The sequence below is a fragment of the Suncus etruscus genome, chromosome 9 (assembly GCF_024139225.1).
Source record: "Suncus etruscus isolate mSunEtr1 chromosome 9, mSunEtr1.pri.cur, whole genome shotgun sequence".
NCBI lineage: Eukaryota > Metazoa > Chordata > Mammalia > Eulipotyphla > Soricidae > Suncus > Suncus etruscus.
This window is the reverse complement of record NC_064856.1, coordinates 25,081,727-25,096,505: the sequence shown is the minus strand read 5'-3', so window position 1 is coordinate 25,096,505 and position 14,779 is coordinate 25,081,727. Positions and strand designations below refer to the sequence as shown.

General features: G+C 45.9%; 1 protein-coding gene and 1 non-coding gene across 2 annotated transcripts in view; one reads left to right on the top strand and one right to left on the bottom strand.

The window, feature by feature from the left end:
• Window positions 1-14,779, top strand: part of JPH2 (junctophilin 2) — a 69,206-nt gene that overhangs the window by 37,564 nt on the left and 16,863 nt on the right. The gene's annotated exons all lie outside the window — the stretch shown is intronic.
• On the bottom strand, window positions 313-439 carry LOC126019269 (small nucleolar RNA SNORA9). Its single transcript, XR_007499000.1, has one exon. It is a non-coding gene; the product is annotated as a small nucleolar RNA SNORA9 (small nucleolar RNA).

Here is a 14,779-nt window from a genome sequence, read left to right as displayed (position 1 = left end):
GTGTTGCCACATGCAAGGCATGTGCCACAATCCTTGTAACATCTCTCCAGCCCACTTCCTTTTTATGTTATTTATTTATTTATTTTTGGTTTTGGGAGGCTACACCCGGCAATTCTCAGGGCTTACTCCTGGCTCTGCACTCAGGCATCACTCCTGGCAGTGCTCAGGGGAACATAAGGGAGGCTGGGGATTAAACCCAGACCATCCATGTACGAAGGAAATACCTTACCTGCTGTGCTATCAACTATCTTCAGCCCTCTACTTCCTTTTTAAATGTTCCCCTTTGTTTTAATAAATTATTAATTAATTTTCAATTGTCTGAAATTTCTATAATCTTGCTCTGGATGGAGCAAGGCAAGACCTCAAACTGTTTTGTAATGTTTTTGTCAGTAGATATAGACATGGTCACCTCAGACCCAAGCATGCTGGAGGCTGACAGTGGATTCATTTCTGAATGGGTTATACCCTTAGAGATATGTTTCTACAGTTACTAAAGGAGAGCCTACCTCCTTTCCCAGCCACTGTCCAGTTACTATGACACTATAAAAGGGGCAGGTCAAGAACTGCTAATATGTGGCCATATTAGTCTCTCCACTTTTTTTTTTTTTTTTTTTGGTTTTTGGGCCACACCCGGCGATGCTCAGGGGTTACTCCTGGCTGTCTGCTCAGAAATAGCTCCTGGCATGCACGGGGGACCATATGGGACACCCGGATTCGAACCAACCACCTTTGGTCCTGGATCGGCTGCTTGCAAAGCAAACACCGCTGTGCTCTCTTGTGCTGCCCCTGAAGTAGAAGTGAATGTACATTTAGTTTCCATTCCTCTTCCTGACACACAGGGAACATCTGGACTATTCAGAGACTGAATATTTCTCCCTAACTGTCTCTGCATCTTTTTGAAGCTGAAACTTTCTCCCTAACTGTCTCTGCATCTTTTTGAAGCTGGAACATCTCCATTGCTTTTTAACCCCCGTGGAGTTCCCATTATCCAGCTGTTGTTCCATCAGCTTTTATTGTTGATTAGAATGATCAGGGAAGTTTCTAGAATGTATCTCTGCCAGACAGAGCTGGACTTAGCCCCCACTCCCCCTGTGAATCAGGATGTCTCTGGGAAGAATTACCAAGTTTGAGGACATGCTCTGAATTGCTGTGGGGTGCTTGCCCCATCACAGTATCCCATCGACCTTATTTAAAGGGGCACTGAGACTTTGGACTTCATGCTAAGGATCTGGAGTAGGTCCCTGTCCCCTCTCTCTGTTTTAGCCTTGTCCTTGGAAAAGAGCTATTCTCAGATCCCCTCTTTAGGCGGCCTTTCTCACGGCCCCACCACAGGCAGCTGTTCCCAGGCCTCTTTAGGAGATGGATTCAGTTCCTGCCCAGATCAAGGCCACCCTTTGTGGTCAGGCAGAAGAGTAAGCAGATGGATGAGCAGAGGCTTAGCCCAGAGGGGCACCTGGGGTGAGGTGGTGTTTTGAATGCCAATCTTGATGTGTCTGTTTGAGCCAGGTCATTTCCACATACACTCTGGGTTATTACCTCTCCATTGCCTTCAGATGGTTCAACTGTCTTAGCTAAATATATTTATTTTTATTTATTCATTTGGTTTTGCCCAGTGGTTCCCAGGGCTTACTCCTGGCTCTATACTTAGGAATTACTCCTGGTGGTGCTCAGGGAACCATGTGGAGTGCTGGGGATCAAATGCTGGTTGGTCATAATAAAGCAAAAGCACTACTTGCTGTGGTATTACTCTAGCATCCTACATTTTTGTTTGTTTTGGGGCCACATTTGGGTACTATATAGGATGCTGGAGACCAAATGAACTCAGGTTGGCCATGTGCAAAGCAAGTGCCCTCTCTGTTGTGCTATCTCTCCAGCCTCAATACTAAGTTTATTTCTTTAATTTATTTATTTGTTTGCTTGTTTGTTTTTGGATCACACCCGGCGGCACTCAGGGGTTACTCCTGGCTCTATGCTCAGAAATTACTCCTGGCAGGCACAGGGGACCATATGGGATGCCGGGATTCGAACCACTGTCCTTCTGCATGAAAGGCAAATGCCTTACCTCCATGCTATCTCTCCGGCTCCCTAAGTTTATTTTTATAAAGGAACCTTATATTCCCAAAACACAAAAAAACACAGGGCCAGAGAGATAGCATGGAGGTAGAGCATTTGCCTTGCATGCAGAAGGATGGTGCTTCGAATTCTGGCCTCCCATATGGTCCCCTGAGCCTGCCAGGAGCGATTTCTGAGCATAGAGCCAGGAGTAACCCCTGAGTGCTACCAGGTTTGACCAAAAAACCAATAAATAAATAAATAAATAAATAAATACATAAATAAAAGATAACTTTATGTTATCATAGATAGAAATCCATTATTGGAGGAAGGGAAGTTAGCTAAAGCCCAAAGAAGGACTATATACTCTCACTGACACAGAGGAGGTAGACAAATACCAAGAGCCACATTCTACGAACCATCCCTCTGTGTTATGCTAGAAAAGTTCAGGTCAGGTGCTGGAGAGGTGGCACTAGAGATAAGGCATCTATCTGCCTTGTAAGCGCTATCCTAGGACGGACCACAGTTCGATTCCTGGGCATCCCATATGGTCCCCCCAAGCCAAGGGCGATTTCTGAACACATACCCAGGAGTAACCCTTGAGTGTCAAATGGGTGTGGCCCAAAAAACAAAAAACAAAACAAAACAAAAAAGAAAAGTTCAGGTCAGGGCTGCTGGCTGCTCTGATCTCTGTTCAGAAGGAGAATGTAAGAGGCATACCAGCACTGTAGACTTCCTTGTGTATGGAACCAGGCTGGCTGCAGTCACATTTGTCCTGTAACAAATAGGGAATAGGAATTCTTGGGATCTAGGCAGACATTTATTTATTTATTTATTTATTTATTTATTTATTTATTTATTTATTTAGGACATACCCGGTGACTCTCAGGGGTTATTCCTGGCTATGCACTCAGAAATCACTCCTGGCTTGGGGGACCTTATGAAATGCCCGGGAATCGAACTATGGTCCGTCCTAGGCTAGTGCAGGCAAGGTAGATTCCTTACTGCTTGCACCACTGCTCTGGCCCTAGCCAGCCATTTAGAGGGAGCTTATAAAGTTTGATTGATTGGTTTACTTTTTGGCCATACCACGTGATGCTCAAGAATTACTCTTGGTAGACTTGTGGACCATATGGAATACCATATGGAATACTCAGTTGGTTTGAGTGCAAGGTGAACTCCTTATCCAATATATGTTTCTCTGGTCCCTCATAATTCTTTTCCAAGAGGGTCACAGTCATTGTTCAGAGAGAAGCTGTTCCACAAGGCCTGAATCTGCTCAGTTACCATTTTCCGCGGTGTCTTAAGTAATAATGTGTGAACTAATTGCTCCTGGAATGGTGGCCATGTGTGTTGGGGGTGAAGAACACTGCCTAGAGATGGTCCGTTTCCTTGGTGTCCTTATCATTTCTGAGATTTTTCACACTGCCACTGCTGAGATATGAATATGTACTTTAGCAGATCTGGGTTAGTGAGGGCCAGTTTTAGGTCTGGGCTTCTCCAACTCTGCTCTGCTTCAAGCCATGGCTCAGAGGTCCTCTCCATCAATGTTGGCCAGTCCCTTCTCCCTTCAATGTTGCCTTGTCTAGAAGCCTGAACAATATATGCTGACCACCTTATCTATCTTCTCTTCTCTCTTTATATCAGTGCCTTAGGGCCAGGGGTCTGACTCCAGGTCCACGTGATGGCTGCCCTCAATGGACACCCAGGATGGTGATGGAAAGAAATGAAGGGTGTGGGGCTGGAGAGCAGGATAGGACTTAGGATTAGTACAGTAGTAATGACTGTAGCTTCTCCATGCTCTCGTTCATTCAGCCTTTGTTTGGGGTGCTGGGGTGTAGTCCTGAGCAACTCTGAGGTGGACAGTGTCCAGTGGACAGCACTTCTTTTTACTTTTTCATGTATCCAGCCTGTGGCTGGGATGCGGACTGTGGCTTCTGGTTCTGAGAATGGCACTTCCTGTCCAATCTCTGATGTGTTCAAGGCTGGGATGTGAACTGCAGCTTCTGGTCCTGAGACTTGATTCTTAGCTAGGGCCACATGCTTCCTGCCCACTTCTCTGTCTTTACTAGGCTGCTTCTCTTGCACTTCCCAGCCTGCCCTCCTTCCATGGGGTCAGTTCTCAGGACCACCTACTTCAGGCCCATGCATGATTTAACTTCTCCCTCAGTTTCCTGTCTCCAGCCCTGTCTCCAAACCCTCTCCCTAACCCTGTTAACCCAGCTTGATCCCCAGGAATGGCAGCCTCATTCTTGATAATGATTTGAAAGCCTTTCCTTTTCCTTGGTCTCTATGATAGAGATCTTAGTTGTAAAGTCTCCACCGTAAGGATTATTTCTAATTCCCAGGACATGGGAAGGTCATAGCTGTTCAGACAGATGAAACTCTCTGTGTTTCAGGCATGTTGTTGTGTGCCAGGCAGCTCTTTTTTTCTAGTTTCATTGGGCAGTCCTGGGTGGAAAACAGATGAGCAGTCTGGGACTTTCTTGGTTGACCCCTATTTATCCCTGGATGGCAAGCTCCTTGGTCACTTTAGTTTAGACAAAGTCCTAAGCTAGAACCCTGTCTCTGCTCTTTGCAAATACAGACACAAAGGTGTCTGAACCCCACAAAGGTGGAGCTGTGTCCTCCATGTGTCTAATAGGAAAATAGAGGCATAGAGCTATAAAGTCTCTTGCTCAAGGGCACAAGGCCAGGAAGAACCAGGGCTTGAACCCTAAACCATCTGGTACCAGAATCTCTCTACTCCCCTACTGCCCCCATGAGAACAGTTCTGAGGGTCTTATTGGACTTGTTTTGAGCTCTGTGTGTCCCCCAGGACCCAAGATCTGTGACTTAAACCCAGTCCTGGTCGCTGTCACCTGGTTTGGGGATAGGAGGAGCTCACAGGGTGGAAATCTGGTCTGGGTCCCGGTCATATAAATGGAAATGCCTTTGGGACTTGGGAGTGATTTTTCAGGCCTGGGGATGCCCACCCTTTCCTGTGGTTGACTGCTCTGCCCCTTTCTGGGTGGCAGCCAGAATGCCAGCCCCCAGAAGCAGATGCAGCTGCCTGAAATTCTTGCCCCAGGGGCTTTATCAGTGTTTCTTGCAGCTGGGGGAGGAGGGTGTCTGGGACACTGTGGGCTGCTCTTGGGGTGCTGGTGTTTGTGGCTGAGAGAGTTGGTGTCTGTGGGGGCTACTTTGGGGGTGCTGGCATCTTTGGGGGCTGCTCTGGGGGAGCTGACATTCATGGTTGAGCCCCACCTGGGGAAGGGCCAGAGGCAGGGGGAGGGTTTAGGCGCCGGCTCAGCTGTCACATTCCTGCAGCTCATAAAGCCTCTTGGGGTGCCTTGTCCTTATTTAGGCAGGAGATGTCTGCCAGAACAGACTGGCTCACAGGCTGGCGATAGGGCTGGGTGCAAGGCACAGCTGGTTTGAGGGCTGATGAGCCTGTAGACCCACCCCTCCATCCCAGGTTGGGGAAGTCCCACTAATGAGGAGAAAAGGGACAAAGTAAGAATCAGGAACAGGGTTGAAGTGATAGCATAAGCGTGTAGGGCATTTACCTTTCACACAGCCAGCCCAAGTTCAATTTCCAACTGCCCAGATGGTCCCCCAAGCCTGCCAGGAATGGTTCTTGAGCTCAGATCCAGGAGTGACCTCTGAGCACTGCTAGTTGTGGTCCTCCTCCCCCCAAAATCCAGAACATAGTAGCTACTGAGTGAGGGGAAATCCAGTGTGTCAGATAATGGGCCCACATGTCTATGAGCTCTAGGATCCAAGTGCTTCCCATTCCCTTGTTCCCCCACTCCCAGATCTAGCCCTACTGGTACACAGTAGATGCTTAATAAATATGTATCTAAATGGGATTCAGTTGCCCTTCCCAACTGCAGTGCGCTTGCTACCTCTGGTAGCTGTAACCATAGCACACATGTGGTTCACCCATTTTACAGAGGTTATAACAGGCTCAGACTTGACAAAGAACCATGATGTGGCATGGGCAGGGGCTGGGCTCTGCCGCCCACAGTAGCAGTGGTTTCCTCCTGTGGCTTTTCTCTGCCTGGCTGTGTGGCATGGCAGGCCCTCACCCTTGATCTTCTTCGTTGTAGAGTGGAATGGACAAATGGCATTGAGAGGCAGAGATTCTTCTGCTCTTTGGGTGGGACTCATGAAAGATGAGTTGGAGGAAGACAAAGTGATTGACAGGTGCAGAGGACTGTAACTGGCCACCTATGGAAATCCCTTCCTGAGAAGTGCTCTGAAGGAAGAATAGGAGTTTGCTAGTGAAGAAGTGAAAGATAAAGATGAGGATGGAGGTTTTCCGGAAAGGAAACCACATGTAAAAAGTTCAGAGTCAGAAGGAAAAGGGTATTGGCAGGAGCTGAGTCATGAAGCTGTGCCTGGTCTAACTGTATATTCACACCAGGAAGGGTGCTGCAGGGTTGAAGCTGAAGCATTTGCTGAGGTAGCCTCTGGGGAAAGCTGCCTGGACAAGCTGGGGCCAGCAAGAAAAAGTTATTCAGGCTCAGTATCTACAAGATATCCCAGAGAATGTCATACCAGCTGATAAAGTTTTGAGACACTTTGTAATCAGCTGTTTCCCTGGGCCCTGGGCACCCCAATTTCTCTCTCTATATTTAGCCTATTGCCCAGGACTATGTCTATCTTCCTTCTTTTAGGACCCAGCAATGAAAGAGTTAACTCTTGTCACAATCTAATGGGAGCACCCCCTTACCATCCTTAGTGACTAGCATTTCCTCCCTAGCACTTGTCAGATGTTTGTAACATCACAAGCCTCCCAAGTCTGAGCCAGTATCTCAAAATGCCAGTAAGAGCAGAAGCAACCAGAGAGATCAGGGGAAGGCAGGAACACCTAAACCTCTGGCAGGTACAACTTGAGGTTCAGGCAGTCCTGGTGCCCACTTCTGGATATATGGCTGCTCCAGAGTCTTCCATGAGTCCACTTGGTGCAAGTTTCTGCCCTAAGCACTGTCTGGATATGGACACCCTTATCTTCACAACAGCCCGTAAGGTAGAGAATCTCATTTGGACCCATTACTTGTCGCTGATTTGTCTTAAATCACAGAAGCTCAATGCATACCTTGTATGTTCGAGTCTCTAGGGACCAGGAGTCCAGATTCACACCAGCAAGGCCCAATGACCAAGGCTACCATCGAGCTATGGGCCATGCCTGTATATCCCTTGAGAACTGCACAGGAAAGACAGCTCCGTTTCTAGCCCATGACTGCTGACACGATCCAGCTCCTTGCGGCTGTTGGACTGGGGGCTTCCGTGCCTCTCTCACTGCTGTTGGCTGTGACTGTCCTTGAAGCTGCCACATGGCAACTCACTTCATGAAAGAAGTGTTAGTGAGAATGAAGTGCTCGTCTTTTAGCAATTCATAGTGGCAGTGAGTGCTCTGTCACCCTTTTGCCATTGTCTCTGCTTTAAAAGCCTGTCACTATGCCCAGATCACACTCAAGGTCAGGAAGGTTTTGGACAACAAGAGCCACTGTTGAAGACTGGTGAACAGATCTAAAGCGGAAACACTGCACAGAATTAAGAAAAGAAACAGAAATAAGAGAAAAACATGGGGTCAGGAGGTTTACAGTCTCAGTGACTGAGATCTCTGACTGTCCTTCATATCTCTATATGGAGAGAATTATTGCTTAGAACCAGTAATCAACAGAAGGAAGAGATGGGACTGTTGTGACAGTATAGTGGGGACAGTGATTGCCTTGTATGTGGCCAATATGTGTTCGATCCCCTGAATCCCATATGGTCCACAAGCCCACCCTGAGTAAGTTCTGAGTGCAGAGCCAAGAGTAACCCCTGAACACTGCCAGTTGTGGCAAAAAAAAAAAAAAAAATCAGAAAGAGAAGACCTTTCTTTGGTCTTCTATCTTAATCTATCTGGGCTAGACTTGTACATATATGAAGGCTTTAGTACAAAAGGACAAACCTGTTTGTAATGGGCTTTCTCAGGGAACTTTCTTTTCTTTTCTTTTCTTTCTTTTTTTTTTTTTTTTTGTTTGTTTTTTTGGGGCCACACTCGGCGTTGCTCAGGGGTTACTCCTGGCTGTCTGCTCAGAAATAGCTTGTGGCAGGCACGGGGGATCATGTGGGACACCGGGATTCGAACCAACCACCTTTGGTCCTGGATCGGCTGCTTGCAAGGCAAACGCTGCTGTGCTGTGCTATCTCTCGGGGCCCTCAGGGAACTTTCTTTAGGGAGAGGGAACAGAGATAAAGCAGTTACAAACCTCAGGGCAGTATTCCACCTTGGTGCCAGCATTCTAGGCTGAAAGGTCATTTAAGCCACTCATTTTGCTTTTCTCCTCTTTTATTTTTTAAGATTATTTTTAATTACTTTATTTAAGCACTGTGGTTACAAAATTGTTCATGATCGAGTTTCTGTCAGAGAATGTACACCAACCTTCACCAGTGCACCTTTTCTGCCACCAGTGTCCCAGTTTCCCTCTAAGGGAAACCTGACTCTAAGGCAGATATTTTACTTCTCTCTCTGTCTCTGTCTGTCTCTTTTCTGTCTGTGTCTGTGTCTCTGTCTCTCTGTCTCTCTCTGTCTCTCTGTCTCTGTTTCTGTCTCTGTCTCTGTCTCTGTCTCTCTGTCTCTGTCTCTGTCTCTGTCTCTCTCTCTCTCTCTCTCTCTCTCTCTCTCCCTCCTTAGTGACACTGCGGTTTACAGTATTGTTAAGAAGGGGTACCATGCATGTCACTTTATCCCTTTTAACACCCAGTTCTTGTCCAAAGTGATCAGTTCCAACTATCATTGAATCCTTCTCCAGCCGGAACTGCACTCACTACATTTTCTCTATCTTAATCCTTAGTTCCCAACAGGCTACCTGGGAAATCTTTTTCCCCACACTCAATTTTGAAAGAAGCAAGTGCACAGGCAGGTCAAACCATGTGTCCAGGTACCCAGTTCTTCTTAAAGGTCACCTGGTGTGTGCCTGAGTCCGGACTTAAGCCCACAGAGTCTGATAACACATGCCCTGCTGTGGATATTCACAAAAGCTCATCTTCATTGTCTATAGCCTCTTGTTAAGGAGCAGGAGTGGGTGTGGGAGTCTAGAATGGTAGACTCAAAGTTCACACAGTGACTGGTTTCCCATAGTGAACTCAGCAGCTACTTTAACTGAGACTGACTTTGTAGTTTGTAATCTTTGTAGTTTATGATCTTAAAGTCTGCTATAGATTGACTGAAAAGGAAATTTCTCTTTGCTTCTCCAGAGCCTCCACCTGTGTATACAGAAATGGTCTCACTACCCAACTTCGTTTTGTGTGTGAGCATGGGTCAGGGGTGGTCTGGTCCTGTACAGAGGAGATGGGTCTGGTGCATCCAATGCAGAGGGCTTCAGTCCTGGGTTGGAAGTCTTTTTCCTGGCTGACATTGCTAGTAGGGAATCATTGCCATGTTCTCAGTCCAGTTCCCTCCTCCTCAGGAGTTTAGCCTTCTTTGGGGTATGTTGGGGTGTTCCGTGGTGAGTAGGGGCCTGCATTCTCATACAGTCTTGTGAATACTGGGGAGGTCTTGCCCAGGTCCTGACTGTGTCTTTGAGAATGGGGCTGGTTTGTGGATATTCTGGCTTGAAGTGAGGGCCACAGTAGCAAGGGAACTGGCACCAGACAGGCTGATTCCTGGATTGACCACAATGACACTTGCTAGTGTGACCCAATGCACGTGATAGAACTAGCTTCTTCTATTGTTAAGTGGGGTGTCTTGAGAACAAAGTGAAGTCACACAGGCAGTTTTACTTTCCTTTTTGCTGCCCCAAAGCTGGGGGGCCTGAAACCATCCACAAATACTTGTTTGTAGGACTAGACTTGCTGCTCGAAGTTGGGATCCTGGCTCAGCTCCTGGTTGGTTTGGCAAAGGCTGATCTGAGAGTCTCAGGACTGGGTTTGACAGGTTCTCACAGTTGCCACCAAACCTTGGCTCGAGGTCTCTTTCTCCACCATCAGCCTATTTAGGACCCAACTCAGCTCTATTAGCACTGTTTCTGTTTCTCCATCTCTGCCTCTTCTAGATTTATAACACTCATGATTGAGTATCAGAGCCTTCTGGTACAATCTGGGATGATCCTACATCTTGGCATCCCACCCCCCAGCACATCCTCCAAGCCCCCTTTACCATATAAGGCATCACAGATTCCAGGATTAGAACCTGAGTATGTTGGGGGCCGTTAATCAACTGATGGCAGAGGTCAAGTGCCTGGAATGTAGTTAGCCTGCAGGAAACATATTCTCCTCCTGGGCTGAGAGGATGGTAGAGCCCCCCAAATTACACAAATACTGGGAGATTATCCAGAGGACTGGTGGCTCATCTCTAAGCCAAGGAGAAAGTCTCCACCGGGTGGATGCATAGACATCAAGAGGGCACAGATCTTAGACTCAGAACCACCCCTCCCCTCCACCTACAAGAAATGCACTTTTGGGCCTGGAGAGATAGCACAGCGGCATTTGCCTTGCAAGCAGCCAATCCAGGACCAAAGGTGGTTGGTTCGAATCCCGGTGTCCCATATGGTCCCCTGTGCCTGAGCAATGCCGGGTGTGGCCCAAAACCCAAAAAAAAAAAAAAAAAGAAATGCACTTTCTACATTTTTCAAATTCTTGCTTAATGCATATTAACTCACTCACTTTATAGGGCAGTGCAATTGTACCCCCATTTCACAGATGGAAAGCATCAAAGCTCAGAGAATTGGAAGAAATTACCCGCTATATCATCCCCAAATACCAAAAACATAAACAAAAACCCAGCATTTTTAGAACCAGCTTAGTTTCCATTTTTTTATAATGAATCCGTGTGTGTGTGTGTGTGTGTGTGTGTGTGTGTGTGTGTGTGTGTGTGTGTGTATGTGTGTGTTTGGACATTCCTGGCAGTGCTTAGAACTTTGCTTAGAACTTTACTCAGAGGTTACTCCTAGTGAGACTTGGGCGACTATATAGGGTTCTGGGGATCAAACCTAGGTTGAATACATGCCAGGTAAGTGCCTTCCCTGCTGTAGTATTTCTGCTGCCATATACTATATATTTATACTGTGTTATTTAAAATCTAAGTTAAGGGGAGGGAGAAAAAAATCTAAGTTAAAAAGATGTAAACCCCCCCCCCCCATGAACTTTTCCCTGTCTGTGTCTTGATTGTTTTTCTCTCAGGACTTTTCAACTGTTTTCTCCTTCCTAGCAGATTCTTCATTCTTTATAATAGGAGCTAGGTCTGGTTCAATGTTCAAACAGTAAAAGCAGGCAAATCATTGTCACTAATGTCACTGAGGGTCTCTTTGTGCCTCAGTTTTCTCACCTGTAAAATGGTGATAGTACCTACCTCATAGGGTAGCAAAATCTTAGATTCGTTTTCATTTTTCTCTATAGATGCAAGGATCACTGGATCAAAATGACCCAAAAACCAAAAAAAAAAAAAATGTATGGACTGAAATAATCAAATAGTCTTTATATAGAACTCAAGCTATTAAACTATAAGAAAACATAGAAACAGTCACTACTAAGAAGATAAAAAGACATGGTGCCAGAGAGATCATTAAGGTGCTTACATTATTGTGATCCACCCCAGTTCGATCCCAATACCTGAGCACTTGCCTCGAGTGATCCCCAAACACAGAGCCAGCAGTAAGTCTGGAGCACAGTTAGGTGTGTTCCAAAAACAAAACTTAAACTAAAACAGAAGATAAACCTCAGAATGGAGAAAAGATTTGAAAATCACACATACAAGCAACCCAGGTATAGACTGTGAGGAAACTCTTACAACTATAAAAACATAGATACCCCATTGAAAATAGGCCAACAGCCTGAATAGATTTTTCTTCTAAGAAGGTAAAAATTATGTCCAACTTGCTCCACATCATCCTGACTTCCTTGTAGGATATGCACAGATTCCAGGATCTTTAACTACAGAAACCTGACACCAACAACAACGACTGTGAGGGGGGGTGGGGTTTATTGATGCTACAGACAATGACATGGGTTGGACAATCCAGTATGCCTGGAGCCTAGAAATGGTCTTATGCCAGAAAACCTCAGGGGTAAGGTCTCCTTGTATTTAGGTCAAGGCTTTTCTTTTCTATGTCCCTCATATTTTGCTGTGCCTATGCAAACAACAATTGCCACTCTTACACTGTTTTTGCTGTACTTCTTTAACTCTCATCCTTAAAAAAAAAAAAGAAAAACTTATTAAACTTTCTGCTAGGCCTTTAATGAGTTAATTGGTGATTCAATGATTTTCAAAAATATACTTACTACTGAACCTTTTCTTTCTCTTACATCCCGTTAGTGTTTTTATTTTTATTTATTTATTTATTTATTTATTTATTTATTTATTTATTTATTTATTTATTTTTTGGTTTTTGGGCCACACCCGGTGACGCTCAGGGGTTACTCCTGGCTATGCGCTCAGAAGTCGCTCCTGGCTTGGGGGACCATATGGGACGCCGGGGGATCGAACCGCGGTCCATCCTAGGCTAGCGCAGGCAAGGCAGGCACCTTACCTCTTGCGCCACCGCCCGGCCCCATGTGTTTTTATTTTTTAAAATAACTTTGCCTTTGTTCTTCTTGAAACAAATGTATTGTGATCAATTGTGTCAACTATGTGATATATTTCCATCTCACTGGCATTCTATAACTTTTTGGAAGAAAATTGCTGATAAGCTTTGCTCTGATAATAGCAAAAACTATGATACTAAGACTGTCTCATACTTTTAGTAAGGGCTCACTTGAGGCTAAGCTCTTTCACGGGATCTTATTTAGAGATCATTTAAGTCTCATTTAGAAATTTTGTGAAGTGTCATCACAATTTATCAGCCGAGGACACTGAGGCCAGAGAGCAAAGGTGAGAAGGCTAGAATTTGATGATGCTCCAATTTAAATCCATCTGGTGAGTGTTTCCCTGCAGGAATGTAGCATGTGTTTGTCAGATGAGTGAATCCCACTGGGGAAAGCCCTGATGGTGCCCTTATTTGCTTCCTGGGGGGTGACCAGTTCTGTAGCAATGGCTGGAATCCCTTGGGGTGGTTTCTCTTCCATACACTGCTTGTCCTGGGGGTTGGCTATGGCTGCCTTAGAGCTAGGAGCAAGGAATTACTTTGAGGAGAGGGCAGGGTGGTGGCACTGAGGGCCCCCACCTCAGTGCCATGGGCAGTGCCTGGAGCTCTATCCCATGATTTGGCTGAAACCTAGGGGGAAACTCTGGCTTCCTGCCTTGGGCCTCTGTACCTGCCAGGACTCTGGGTTCTAAGGATTTATGTTTATTTTTAGCTTAACTGTTCATATGCCTTTTAATTTTTTTAAATTGTATTAAAGAACCACTGTTTATAGAGGTATTGAGAGTTTTGAGAGTTGAGTTAAAGACATAATGCTCTTGCACCAATCCCACCACCAGTGTCCCAAGTTCCCTCCCCAAAACTCCCCCCAGTCAGCCCGTTATCTTGGCAGGCACATTGTCATATTTGGTGGTTTTTATTTCCTGTTTTCAGTTGTTGTTGACTCTGTGGTTTGGGGATATGCTCTACCACTCCCTACATTACTGCTGTAATGAACAGTAAAGGGCCCTTAACCCCTGCCCTGATTAACTTACCTCCCTCATTGTCTTATTCCCTGCACCCTTATTTTTTTTCCCTTTAAAGTGAACAAAATCAGTCATGGGATTTTTCTCCTTCCAACAGCCTTTTCTGTTTATTTGTCTAATTTTCAGAGTCCCCACCCCCCATAGCTCTACCCAGTCCCAGCAACTTCGCCAAGGGCTCTATGACTGCCCACCCTGGGACTCCTGACCCCTTCAATGACGTCTATGCTGTTCTTTTCCCTGCGTTAGTGATAAGGAGGCTGGGCTGAGGGCTGGGACTGGCCCAAGGCTGTAAGGAGCAGAGACAGACCCTGCACTTCCCAGCCCATCAGTGTCCAGGCCAGAGTAGTTGCCTTTGCTGAGAAAAGCCACCCCACATCCCTTTGAGGCTTTGAACTGTGCACTGGATATTGGTACAAGTGGGGCAGGTATAGGTTATTGACAGCATTAACCTGTGAGTCCCCATCCAGCAGGAAGAGGCCCTGTGTCAGCAGTGGGGTGGAGACAGGCTGAGAGTTTATGTTGATTCACTTTCCAGCTGTGTGACCTTGAGGAAGGGACTCTGCTCCTCTGATGTTATTTAAAGGTCACCATAGCCCAGAAGTAGGCACAAAACACTCTCTAGCAGGTGGATATTATGGAAGTGTCTTTATTTGGGGGTGGGGGACACATGCAGCAGTGCTTAGGGATTATGCCTGGCTCTATACTCAGGAATATCTGGAATCGAACACAGGTTAGCCATGTGCAAGGCAAGCACCCTACTTGCTGTTCTATTGCTTTGGCCCTAAATATCACTGGTTTTTGTTTGTTTGGGATTATATCCAGAAGTGCTCAGAGATAGTTCCTGGTGATACTTGGGGGGGGGGGGGACAAGTAATATCAGTGATTGAACCAGGCCTCTTGTATGCAGAACATGCTCTCCAGCCCTTTGAGCTAATAGTCCTGTTAATCAGAATTGAAGAGACTATCATTGAGTTAATGCCTTAGGATAGGGTTGGCAGACTCTTTTGCTAAGGACTAAGTAGTGCATATTTCTGTCCTTACGGGTCAGCAAGTCTCTATAGCAACTATTTAAGATGCAAACAAAAAGGCATGTTGTGTTTCTGTAGGCTTTTATTTATGTGGGGACTGAAATTTTTTGTAATATCTTGT